At 44.6% G+C, this 13,875-nt stretch overlaps 1 pseudogene; it reads left to right on the plus strand.

Moving 5' to 3' along the window:
* Nucleotides 1–807: 807 nt before the first annotated feature.
* The window catches only part of LOC121760709, a 33,780-nt pseudogene continuing 20,712 nt past the window's right edge, over nt 808–13,875 (plus strand).

Below are 13,875 nucleotides of genomic sequence, written 5' to 3' on the forward strand. Positions count from 1 at the left end.
CCGTTTTCTAAACTAAATTAATTAAGCTAATAAATCTGATTTATCTCGAAAGAAATGAACGAAATTTCGGGGCGTCACATATTCATTTCGTCCCCTATTAATTATCCACTTTTGTTATTTTCGTCTGTCCCCCATTAATTGTCCACTTTTATTTTTTACCGTAAATGGTAGGTAGACCTCACATTCCACTAACTCATCTCACTCATAATTTATTACTTATAAAACTAATGTATAAAAGTGAGGCCTCTATTCCACTATCTTTTTTCAATCCACTTTTCTTTATATTTCTTAAAACTTGTGCCGAAACCAAAGTGGACAATAATTGGGTACGGAGTGAGTATAATTTTGTTAAAAAATACTGGTAAATCATACAAAAATCAATGATTCAGATTGAATTTACTAGAGAAAAATGTTTTATATAATCGCTTCTATATGTATGTACGGGTATGATAAAATGAGAATTAATATTTAAATAAGAATAATAAACTAATACCCATCATATGATTATAAAATATAACGATTATACTAGTATACTTAAGATTGTAATATCTATATATCAGTCATTCATTAAGAAATTCAATTATGGAAGAAATGCAGTTAAACCAAAAACCACTAGCTTCTGGAATTGTATTATTAAAAAATAAAATCTTGTTTGGTAAGTTTCATGTTTACCACGAAAACTGATCAAAAAATGACTTGTATAAAAGTCCCTATCCTGCTTGCTCATCAGCACAATATGCATGCAAATTAGACATTTCTACAACTACTATCAATATACATTCTCCCAAACCACACACACACGCAGAGATGACTGCCTGGCTACGATTCTTGCTATTGCTGATCACTATTTTACAGCCTGCAATGGTGCAGTCGGAATTTCGTCGGTATAAATTCAATGTAAGATCGCTGCCTGCCTATATATGCAATTTCTGTTTATCAGAAAGAAAAATGATTTTTTTTTGTGTGAGCATTTAATCCATCACACATAGCAAGCAAGATATAGTTATCTATCTACTAATATAACTAGTAAATGTATAATATGTATTGAAGTCCCAATTTACCAATTGAAGCCCCACAAGGAGGAGGTCTTACTACTAGGTAAACTTACAATTCAAATCTCAAATTTTGGACATTTCTGCAAAATTAAATCCAACTATAATTACTACAGAATGAAGTCCCAATTTACCAATTAACCAAGGCTACATAACATATGCAGGGGAATGGTGGAAATCAGCTGTGGAAGCAGTCATAGATGAAGCAATGGCTTCTGGCAATGCCCCCAACATTTCCGATGCTCACACGATCAACGCTCATCCTGGTCCCAAGTCCAATTGTCTAGGCATAGGTGAATTTTTACTAATTTATTAATTTTGCATTAAAACCCGTATCGTATCCAATACAAGACTGTTTTAGATTGTTTTTTTTTGGACGAAAGTGGTAATACTTGGGCATGTTGTGAAGGAGGATACAAGCTAGTGGTTGTACCCGCCAAAACATATCTCCTTCGAATAATCAACGCAGCTTTGAACACGGAGCTCTTCTTCAAAATCGCCGGCCACAATCTCACGGTGGTGGAGGTTGACGCAACCTATGTCAAGCCATTTGCCATCTGTAAAAATCATGGATTAAATATGTCCGGTCAATGGATTTTGACCAAATAATAAATGTGACGAGACATTTAATTTTGTGAAATTAAATGACATAGCGTCGATCTACATTTTACGTAGATAAATGTAGTATATTCACTTTCTCAAATTCGATTTCCGGTGAGTGAGAAATAGTGGATTAAAGTTGGGCATAATTAGCTTTTAATTAAAGCTTGGAGTTGGAGCTTAGGGAATAATTAACTAGTGTTAATTATCCCACATTGGAGGATTAACACATCTTTTAATGTGCTTAAATTAAGTGCATTTATGTTACTTAATAATTATAATGGACCAAGATGGGTGAAAGAGCCCACACGCGCGCACACGCGCCCGCCGCCCCTGCCCGCCCGCCCGAGCCCGAGCCCGTGCCCGTGCGCACGCTCGCGCTCGCGGGCCGCGGGCCCGATCCCGATCCCGATCTCGATCTCGATCTCGATCTTGGACTTTGGACTTGGACTTAGACTTGGGCTTGGTGCTTGGTGCTTGGCCCAAACTATTCTTTTTAGACCACCGCCGAGTCAGCAGTCCAAGTGGCTTGACACGTCGTCAAGTGAGGCACAGTCACGGCTGCCACATAAGAAATCCACACGCGAAAGGCACACTCCTGCCACACGCTCGTAACCGCCGGCGGTTACGAATCTGCCATGATGAGCCTTCATGGCTTGGTTGACCCTGCATGGTGGCTTGGCCTATAAATAGGCTAGCCATTCCACTGCATTCTACACACAATTCACAAGCATAAGCTCTCTCCCTCTCTCTGCATTGTCTTTCTGTCGAAGCTCTGCCCTCTCCTCCATCCAGTTCGCCGGAGCTCTGTTGATTGCGGTACTGCATCAAAAGAGACGTAGCCGTTTTACCTTTGGGGACGACACGCCAAACCGAGACCACTACCGGGGCGTATCTCGTCTTGCGGGAAGAGGCCTCCTCGACTCGGCTATCACACTGGTTTAGTTGTTTCGATTTCTATTGTAATTTCTTTAGTTCAGTTTCTCCTTTTCTTTCTTTTGGGTTGTATTACGCCCTACTGTTATCTCTTGTAATCCCGTGAAACCAACAATCGCAAGACGAGATAACTTGCCTTTGAAGGAATCTGGACCATTAAACTGAACTAAAACTTTCGAAACTTTAAACACCTTTGCTGGAGATGTCGACTGAATCCAACACCGCTGCTGCCACCACCGCCGCCATTTCCTCCACCATGGCGAACACTGGACCGGTCAACACTTCATCGATTCCGATGATGATGCCCACTCCTGGGCGCTATCCTTCTTCATCAACAACCCCTTGGGAGTTTGTTAACCCCCTTGGGCCCACTGGTGGATCCACCTCAAGTGGATTGGTTGGTTCCACTTTTAGTGGTTCCTTCGGATCCTTTAATGGATCGAGTGCTGGGGCCTTCGGGTCTCACACGAATGCTGGGGCCTTCGGGTCTCATGCGGGTGCTAGTCCCTTCGGGGATAGTGCGACCGTGGCGGGCTCTATGCCCAACATGAATGGTGGGGGCTCTATGCCCAACCACGATGTTGGCTCCTTCGGGGGCAACGGAATTGGTTCCTTCCATGGACCAAGTTCGGCACCTTTGGCACCAAGAATGATGCCACCTGCCGAGAAACCACCCAAGTTTGGAGGATCTGACTTCAAGAGGTGGTACCAAAAGATGTTGTTCTACTTGACAACATTGGGCGTCGCCAACTTCCTCACGGAGAACGAGCCGCCCGTGCCAAGTGACCAAGAGACTAGGCTCGAAGTCATGGCGGACTATGAGGCTTGGAGGAAAGGAGATTATCTTTGTAAAAATTTCATTCTAAGTGCTTTAGATGATAGTTTCTACAATGTATACTCCAATGTAACCACATCTAAACAAATGTGGGAAAGCCTAGAAAAGAAATATAGCATAGATAATGCTGCAAGGACTGAACAAGTTGTAGCATCCAAATTTATGGACTACAAGATGGTCGACTCTCGACCCATCATGGAGCAAGTCCAAGAGCTCCAAATGATCATCCATGCATTAGTGGCTGAAGGGATGACCTTGCCCGACAAATTCCTAAGGTGCACGATCATTGACAAACTTCCTCCCAGCTGGAAGGACTTCAAGAGCTATCTCAAGCACAAGCGAAAACAGATGACCCTTGAAGACTTGATCGTGAAGTTGCGCATTGAGGCTGATGTGCGCAAAAGCGACCAAAAGGCTAAGGGCTTCACCCCAAATGAAGCCAAAGCCAATCTGTTGGAGCGGGGCGGTCCCTCCAACAAACGCCCTCGCCCAAACCGTCCAAATGACAAAGGGAAGGGAAAGCATCCTTCAAAGAAGTTCGAAGGCGACTGCTACAAATGTGGCAAACAAGGTCACTTTGCTAAAGACTGCCGCAGCAAGAAGAAGAAGCCGACTGCCCACGTCATTGAGAAGGAGTTCAAAGACTGGGACGAGAACGACCTCATTGCTGTGGTCACTGAAGAGGTTAACCTTGTTGATAACAAGGGTGGCTGGTACATCGACACCGACGCTACTGCTCATGTCTGCTCAGATAGGAGCAAGTTTGCCTCCTATACTGCTGTTGAAGGAAGGAAGATCAACATGGGGAATCAAGCATCCTCCGAAGTCCTTGGCATCGGAAATGTGATCCTCATGATGACGTCTGGCGTCACAATAACGTTGAAGGATGTGCTGCATGTCCCGGACATCCGCAAGAACCTAGTGTCAGGATCAATACTAGTTAATAAGGGGTTTAAACTTGTATTTGAGTCTGATAGGTTTGCTTTGTATAAGTTTGGAAAATCCCTCGGAAAAGGTTATGTAACCGATGGGCTTTTCAAACTTAGTGTGACGACTCGCAGTGTTGCTAAGCCTTTGGCCAATAATAAAGCATCTACTTCCTCTTATTTGACTGAGTCTTCAAATTTATGGCATTGTAGATTGGGGCATGTAAATTCAAAAGCCATTAAAAGATTAGTAAATTTAGATTTACTAAAAGCTAATGAATTGGATATCCAAGATAAATGTGAAATTTGTCTTGAAGCAAAAATGACTAAGTTGCCGTTTCACTCGGTTGAACGAAGCACAAAACCCCTTGAATTAATTCACACGGACGTATGTGATTTAAAGATGGTGCAAACTAGAGGTGGTAAAAAGTACTTTATCACTTTCATAGATGATTGCTGATAAGTCGTATTCTAGGCCTTGGTTACGGGTCAGTATGATGTGCTTAATTGATTATATTTGCAAAACAGTTGTTTAAAGTGTGCAGGTTAAGCATTCTAGCCAGTAGGGAAGTTTCAGAATGTTCAGGTGAAGGAGGCGCCAGCATGATCTCATACTGATCAGTATTCGTGCTAAAACGGCTTGAGATGGAGAAGACGGATAGCTGGGACGGATTACCCACAATTAAGGGCAAAGAAGTCAAATTGCAACGAGGATTTACCCTAAAATCAAGGGTAGCCTCCCTATAAAAGGAAGCCAAATTGGAGAGAGAAATAGACATTCACTCATTCACCACCATCTTTAGGTAGAAAGTTTTCTCGGTAGTTTCAGTCTTTCAGCCGTGTCCCGCTTCTTGCCTCGCCGTAGCCATGATCACTTGACGTTCAGATGTTCCCAGAATTCCAGTCATCGTCCATTCCAGCCAGCAAGATCGTAGTTTAGAGTCTCATCGCCCGGAGTGGCAAAACACTTTTACATTGCTTTCGTAGTTTTAAATTTCTCGCTTTCCTTACGTTGGATCTTGTTTGCCTTTGGATATTTTCTGCTTTTGAAGTACTTTGTTGAAGATCCGAACGTGTTTATGCTATGAAGTTGATTTCCGTTTCGTTTATTGTGGTGTTTCTTTATTCCCTTGCCTAGTTAGCTTAGATCTAAAGTTTCTCGGTGTTTAAAGTGCTGAATCTCTCAACTCCGTTTACGTAACAAATTTCTTTAGGATAGATAAACAAGTACTGTTTGATCGGAAAATAGATCGTTGCATGCAAAGCTTAGTTTTAATTTCTGAATCGTTCTTTCATGTTGACCAGTATGCAGAAGTCCAGTTTCAGTGTTTGATTTCCGATTTGATTTCTTAGTTTTGGATCTGTGTTTGTGAGCTAATAATCTGAGTTTTCCGTGTTGAATCTGGAATTGTTATCTGAATTTTGGAAGTGTTTGTTGAAGAAGATGATGTCTATTTCAATTGGAGGGGACCACTTACTTTTCGAGATGCTTTTGCTTTTGTCCTTCACTTTTAGTTAAGCCCTGTCAGCCTAGTCATCAAACTTCCACTACACTCTGAATATTCTGTTTAGCCCAAAATAGAAACCCGTACCTTCCAAATATTTTCTGTTACAAAATTGTCTCCCCATTCCACGTACACAGTTACATTCCAAATGTTTTCCTTACCGTCTGACCAGTAGAACACCTCCTTTAAGTTCCAGCCTAGGTAGAAACTCAACCCAAGCGTGGTAGCTAACCAAATCTTCCAATTGTCACCGCGGTAGTTTAAGAACGCACCATCTCTGTGGGATTCGACCCTTACCACCACTATACTGATCAGTAGAAGTGGGTTGAGGAATCTTTGAAACCAAGGTCTAGGTTAGTTAGGATCTCTATCCTGATCAGTAGGATATATCCTTGCTTGAACGACACCTACGCACCTAGGTCCTTTCAAATGGCGCCGTTGCCGGGGATGGATAGCGTTATTTGCAATTACTGTGAGTGATACTTCGGTGTATATATTGTGCATAACCTTTTTTTTTTTTTCTTTTTTTCTTTTCTTTTCAGTTTATGAGAAGCAGTTCGGCTCCTGACCAGTGGAGGCCGAAGATACTTCAGCGAGGATCGATACTCGTAACAACTCGATCCGGGTTGTCGACGGCTTTATCTGACTTAGGTTCGAGTAGCGACGAAGAGCAATACAACATAGAAGGACCAATACCAGAGGAGATACCACTGTTGGAAGGCATTCCAGTTCAGATGGCCGCCAACGGAGATGAGGATCCAGAGATCGGTACCCTTAACGCGCATACCGAGGGAGAACCATCGCAAGCCATAGTCGTCACTCCAGGGCAAACCGCCTGCGATGTGAAGCCTCATGTGATCGCGATTCTGCCTACATACTGTGGGAAGAGCTATGAATGGCCGTATGAGTTTCTGCATGAGTTTTGTAAAATTTGTAGGGCGCAGAGGAGACCAGCAGGAGCGAATGAGGATGATTATAGGTTGAAGGCCTTGCCATTTGTGCTCAAGGGGGAAGCCAACACCTGGTTCATGCGCCTGCCCCCCAACTCCATTGAGACTTGGGCCGATTTCAAGTCAGCATTCCTAGGCGAGTTTTTCCCGTCATCAAAGACAAGCGCGCTGAAAAGGGAAATAACTAATGTGAAGCAAGGGTATGATGAACCCTTGAGCGATTATTGGGCAAGATACATGGGTCTTTTGGAATCATGTCCCAACCATCGCATGGCGGACATTGAAGTGCATCATACTTTCTACGAAGGTATGAACGCGGTAACCAAGGATCTAGCAAATTCATCGTCAGGAGGAAGCTTCACACAATTACGGGTCAGCGAAGCGAAGAGAGTCCTAAGGAAGCTACTGAATGCAAAAAAAGAGTATGACCATTCAAGGGAAGGATACAACCGAGAGCGGGCTGCTGTTGTCTCGTCTACTGATCAGGAAAATAAACTGGAGCAGAAAATGGACTTTAAGATGGATGAGCTGAAGAAGTCACTTCTGAGTGCGATCGAGAAAAGCACCCCACCACCTCCCCCAGCTGGGAATTACAAAGGTGCAGAACAGGGAAATCAAGGACCGAACTATGAACAGCCTAGTGACTACGTGAATATGGAACAGGTCAATGCTGCGGGGTACTTCAATTCCAGTGGGCATTGGATTCAGGGTAGACAACGGGATGCACCATGGAGGGATCATCCAAACTTTCGATGGGGAGACGGGGGCCAAAATCAGAACCAAGGATAGAACCAGTATAACCCCAATCCAAACCAAAACCCTAACCGTGGACTAGCAAACCCAGACTACCAGCCCAACTGGTCAGAAAGAAACCAACAAACCCAAAATCAAAGCCCACAAAGCCAAAACCCGAATCCTGTTTATGTACCACCCCACCAGAGAAACTTCCACAGTTTCCAAAATCAGCCAAATCATGCACCCCAACACCATCAGAACCAAAATCAGTTTCAAGCCCAGCACCAGAATCAATATCCTCAAGATCAGTACGTCCCTCCTGCCCAGTATAACTAATACCCGCCTAATCAAGGCCAGCAAAACTTCCAGAACTATCAACACCAAGGGCCGAATCATTTCCAAAATCCGAACAGGCCAAGGAGGTCCGTTGAGGACATGATGGGTAAAATGCTAGCGTCACAACAGAGCATCAAAGGAGACTTGCAATCCCATAACGAGGTCGTGCAGGGGATGCAAAATGCCCAGAAAGAACATAAGGCGAACATGGATATGATGAATAGGCAGTTAGCCCAACTGGCCAGTTCGGTGGGGGATTTGAAGGGAAATGCAGGTAAACTCCCATCTACAGTCCAAATGCCCGACAAGGCAAATGTGAGTAAGGTTACGTTGCGGACCGGAACTACTTATGACGCGCCTCAACCCAAACGACCTAGTGGAGGATCTAACGGAACGAAGATAGAAGGCGATACCGTTTCAGCGGAAGAACTAGGGAGGCCTATGCCTCAGATGCAGGATCCATTCTTCTTGGATGCTACACCAATTGTAGGAGATGAACCCGAAACCCTACTGACCAGGAAGGAACCTCATCGAGAGGAAGAGCCCAGAATGGAAGCCCAGACTCAGGAACTACCCCGGAAAGACTCCAAGAAGGTTGCTAAGGGACAAGTAGATGAGAAAAAAGGGGAGAAACCATTCCCATTCCGATTTGTTACAAAGAGGAAGAAAGAGAACCCGGTTGACTATTTGTCGATTTTTGGGAAGTTGGATGTCACCATACCATTTCTCCAAGCCGTGAAACTACCCCCTCTTGGGAAATTCATAAAGGACTTCATAGCCGGGAGAGCCCAGAAAGATGGCAAGATTATGGTGGAAGGGATAGCGTCAGCAATAGTGCAAGAGACGTTACCACCCAAGAGAGCCGACCCAGGTATGTTTACCTTACCAATAACTGTTGGAGATGTGAAGGTCGAACATGCAATGTGTGATTTGGGGGCGTCTATAAATGTCATGCCATTGTCTATCTATAACCGGTTGAAGGGAGTGAGGCTGTCAAGTACTAGAGTATTGATCCAACTGGCTGATAGGTCGTGCATAAGTCCGGAGGGAGTTTTAGAGGATGTATTAGTTAGAGTGCATGATTTTACATACCCTGCTGATTTTTATGTGATCAAAATGAGTGAGCATGAAGCGAGGGAGTCTAGTGGAGTCTTGTTAGGAAGACCATTTTTGAGAACGGCCAAGACGATCGTGGATATGGCTGAGGGGACTATTTGCATTGATTTTCATGGGGAGAAGTTTACCTTTGATATAAATGATGCCATGAAGAAACCTATTGATTCTGAAAATCTATGCTATGTTGATATGATTGACCCTTTAGTCCAAGATTTTCTTGAGACCGAACTATTGCAGGAGAAACTCCAGGCTTTAGATGTTTATGAACAGGCTGACGTAGAAGCTGCTGCATGGTGTGATCTGATCAGTAGCCAGGGGTTGACCGATGAAGAAATTGAAGGAGCAATCAAAGATTTTTGTCAAAAGTCGGAGTTCATAGGAGCCGCAGGGGCTCAGCTACCAGTCAGTATAGAAGAACCATCAGAAGGAGATTTAGAAAAAGGGGAAGAGTCCGAGAAAAACCCCCTAACCGAAGACACACTTCCACCCCAAATTGAGCTGAAGAAGTTACCCTCGAATTTGAAGTATGCCTTCCTCGGAGGTGAGGACTCCTATCCAGTGATCATCAGCAGCAGCCTTACGAAGGAACAAGAAGCTAGGCTACTGACCGTGCTGAGCAAGAACAAGAAGGCGATTGGATGGAGTCTTACAGATTTAGTTGGAATTAGCCCCGACGTCTGCATGCACCATATTAGGCTGGAAGAGGGAGCAAAGGCACATCGAGATGCCCAAAGGAAAGTAAACCCTAACATGCGAGAGGAAATATTGAAGGAAATCTTGAAGTTGTTGTCGCTAGGGATTATCTATTCAGTGCCAGACAGTGAGTGGGTCAGCCCGATCCACATGGTTCCAAAGAAGTCGGGAATCCAAGTCGTCCAAAATGAGAGGAATGAGCTGATTCCAACGAGGCTAGTCACGGGTTGGCGAATGTGCATCGATTACCGCAAGCTGAACAATGCAACAAGGAAGGATCACTTCCCTCTGCCTTTTATCAACCAGATGTTGGAGCGACTCGCTGGGAAGAAGTACTTTTGCTTCTTGGATGGGTACAGCGGATATTTCCAAATCTACGTGGATCCTGAAGACCAGGATAAGACCACCTTCACTTGCCCATTCGGAACTTATGCATACCGGCGCATGCCTTTCGGCCTATGCAACGCTCCAGGTACGTTTCAACGTTGCATGATGAGCATATTTTCTGATTTGATTGAGGATTGCATAGAGATATTCATGGATGACTTTACGGTCTACGGAGACTCGTTCGATTCTTGCCTTCATCATTTGGATATAGTTCTTGAGAGATGTCAACCGAAGAGTTTGGTTTTGAACTTTGAGAAGTGCCATTTTATGGTCACCGAAGGGATTGTTCTGGGACACGTGGTCTCGGAAAGGGGAATCCAGGTGGATCGAGCAAAGGTGGACGTTATATCTAAATTACCGTTCCCTACTGATCAGAAGGGGATTAGGGGTTTTCTGGGGCATGCCGGATTTTATCGACGATTTATTAAGGATTTCTCCAAAATCGCCCAACCCCTTACCAGGCTACTTCAAAATGACGTGGAGTTCGTTTTTGATGAGCAATGCAAGGCTGCTTTCAATCTTCTCAAGGAAAAGCTGATATCCGCACCTATCATACGGGCTCCTGACTGGGACCATCCTTTCGAAGTAATGTGCGACGCCAGCGACTTTGCGGTAGGGGCCGTGCTGGGTCAGAAGATCGATGGGAAGAGGTACGTAATTTTTTATGCGTCCAAGACTTTGAATCAAGCCCAGCGGAATTACGATACCACTGAAAAGGAGATGCTGGCAGTGGTGTATTCTTTCGAGAAGTTCCGGCCATATGTGTTGGGATCCAAGGTCATAGTATATACTGACCATGCAGCCATTAAGTATCTAATTGCCAAGAAGGAATCCAAACCACGCTTGATCCGATGGGTACTCTTGTTACAAGAATTTGATTGGGAGGTGGAAGATAAGAGAGGAGTCGAGAACAAGGTGGCAGACCATTTGAGCAGAATAATGCAAGATGGAAACAGTGACGAAGTGCATGATAAGTTTCCAGAGGAACATTTATGTGAGGTGATTTTTGCGCCCAGGAAAATTGATTGGGAAGAAGTGTACAAACTTACTGGTCAGAATGATACAGCAAAAGGAAAGGAGAAGGTAGAGCAGAAGCCATGGTATGCGGACCTGGCCAACTACCTAGTAACTGGAGAACTTCCAGAAGCACCAAGTGTTACCAAGGCACAAAGAATGAAGATCAAGAGTGAAGCAAAATACTACTTTTGGGACGACCCCTACCTATGGAGGGTAGGATCCGATCAAGTGATAAGAAGGTGCATTCCTGACTGGGAGCAGCGGGATGTTCTAACCCACTGCCATTCGTTAGCATGCGGAGGACATTTCGGATCCAAGAAGATGGCAAGGAAGATTATGGATAGCGGCTTTTATTGGCCAACACTCAACAAAGATGCGTACGAGTTCTGCAGAAGTTGCGAGCGTTGCCAACTGACCGGTGGAATATCTGCCCGGGACGAAATGCCGCAGGTACCCATAATAGTTTGCGAGCTATTCGACATATGGGGAATGGATTTCATGGGGCCTTTTCCTTCGTCCTATGGCAATCTGTATATCCTAGTCGCGGTAGATTACGTCTCCAAATGGGTAGAAGCCAAGGCCACAAGTACGTGTGAAGCAAAGGAGGTGGCCAAGTTCTTAAAGAGTCATATCTTCAGCCGGTTCGGAGTTCCAAGGGCGATCATATCAGATCAAGGTACACACTTCTGTAATCGCACAATTGAAGCCTTAATGAAGAAATACAGTGTGCACCATAGACTTTCCAGCCCGTACCATCCGCAAGCCAATGGTCAAGTGGAGATCTCTAACCGTGAGATAAAGAAGATTTTGGAGAAGACTGTGAACACTTCGAGGAAAGACTGGAGTGTGAGGTTAGAGGATGCTCTCTGGGCGTATCGAACAGCCTACAAAACCCCCATAGGCATGTCCCCTTACCGGATCGTTTTTGGGAAGATGTGCCATTTACCGGTTGGGATCGAGCATCGAGCATACTGGGCAGTACAGAAAGTGAATATGGATGCTACAGCCTGCGAAGAGGAAAGGAAGCTGCAGCTGCAGGAGCTTGAGGAACTTAGATTGGAGTCATTCGACTCAGCCATGTGGTACAAGGAGCGAACCAAACTGTGGCATGATCGAAATCTGAGAACTAAGGAGCTCCACGTTGGCCAGAAAGTACTACTCTTCCAGTCAAGATTGAAGCTTATGCCAGGGAAACTCAAGTCCAAATGGACAGGACCTTACATCATAACTGCACTCAGATCCAATGGAGCAGTAGAAATTTCAGGGAGTTTTCCTAACTCGGAACCTTTCATAGTAAATGGACATAGGTTGAAAATATTCAGGGAGAATAGCGAAGTGGGTGTAGTGGATGAAATTCCACTGCAAACACTTACATCGGTCTCATACTGATCAGTAAGATAGGAATTTGGAATTCCACATGGCTAGTTCCATTTTGATAATTTTCTGCGTATACTGGCCAAGTAGGATTCCAAATTACCCAAGAAAGGTGTAAATATTGTAAATACGTAATTAGTCTTTGCATGTCAGATAATTTCTAAGAAAATCCAAAAATATTTTCGGGCCTTAAATTTAATTTGGAGTACACATTGACCAAGAGACTACCTATTTGGTGCTATTTCATTTCTAATTTAAGAGCCCATTTGAATTATTTCCCTTATTAGGCAAGTAATGGTAGGTTTCGAGAAAAGACGAAATTTTGAATTAAGACTTATGCAGCTTTTGCAGGGTGGCAGCGGCTGGAGTGGCGTGGAGCAGAGAGAGTAGACGCGATAGCCAATCAGGAGCCAGCATTCCTAACCGCCTTCCGTCCAAGCGTCGCGACCGACAACTCCCTATAGCCGGTTGTAACCACCTGCAACTGCTATCTCTCGCCTAAATTAAACGACCGTCCGAAACTTTATCCCTCACAAACCCTCATTTTCAAATTCCCTTTTTTCAAGAGATATTATCCCATACTCTCTCAAGAAAGCGTAAATCACAAACCCTCATTTTCTTCCATTTTCTCCCAGATATCAAGACGAAATTCCACTCTTTACAAGCCCTAATTTTCAGCCATGGGGAAGAAAGCATTTGCTACCAAAATCAAACCGCCCTCAAAGAAAACCAGTGAGGAAGGAAACCTTGAAATACCACCACCACTAAACCCACAACGTCCCGCGCCAACACAACAAGCCCCGCCGATGGTCTCTCTGGATGCAATGGCGGAGTTTCTCCGATTGTAGGATCCGAATAGGAATTGGGCAGCGGAGTTAGAGTATTTTAACCAAGGTAGAGGGCAAGGGAGCGGAGCCGGAGCAACTCATGCGACAACCATGCCAGTAACCACTACGCAACCCTTGACCCCTATTTCATCTTCATTGCCGATTCCGTCGATGATTCCCCAAGAAAGCAACCCCCCAACTGAAGCCGAAATGACAGAGACGGAAGGAATTTTTCCGACGACCCAGGAAGCCGAACTTGAGGATCTCTAGGCCATTGCGGCTTATTATGCCTCTGATGAAGAAGAAAGAGCGGAAAGGCTGAGAAGGGAGCAACAAGACCAGGAAGGGGGAGAAGGAATTGAGGAGACGCCAGAAGTGGAAGTGGTTCGCCAAGAAGTAATTAGGGAGGAGATCGACCTGAATAAGTCGGCCCAAAAGCGCGGCCTCATGATGGAAACGGAGTTTGAATCAATAGTGGAAGAGGTGAATCGCAAGAAAGATATTGCTCTAATGGCTGAGGGTCTAGACCTCGCATCGAGGGCAGTAGGAGAGGATGAACAAGCTTTTACAGAACCCATACCGAAGG

Source organism: Salvia splendens, chromosome 13 (genome assembly GCF_004379255.2).
Source record: "Salvia splendens isolate huo1 chromosome 13, SspV2, whole genome shotgun sequence".
In the NCBI taxonomy this organism is placed as follows: domain Eukaryota; kingdom Viridiplantae; phylum Streptophyta; class Magnoliopsida; order Lamiales; family Lamiaceae; genus Salvia; species Salvia splendens.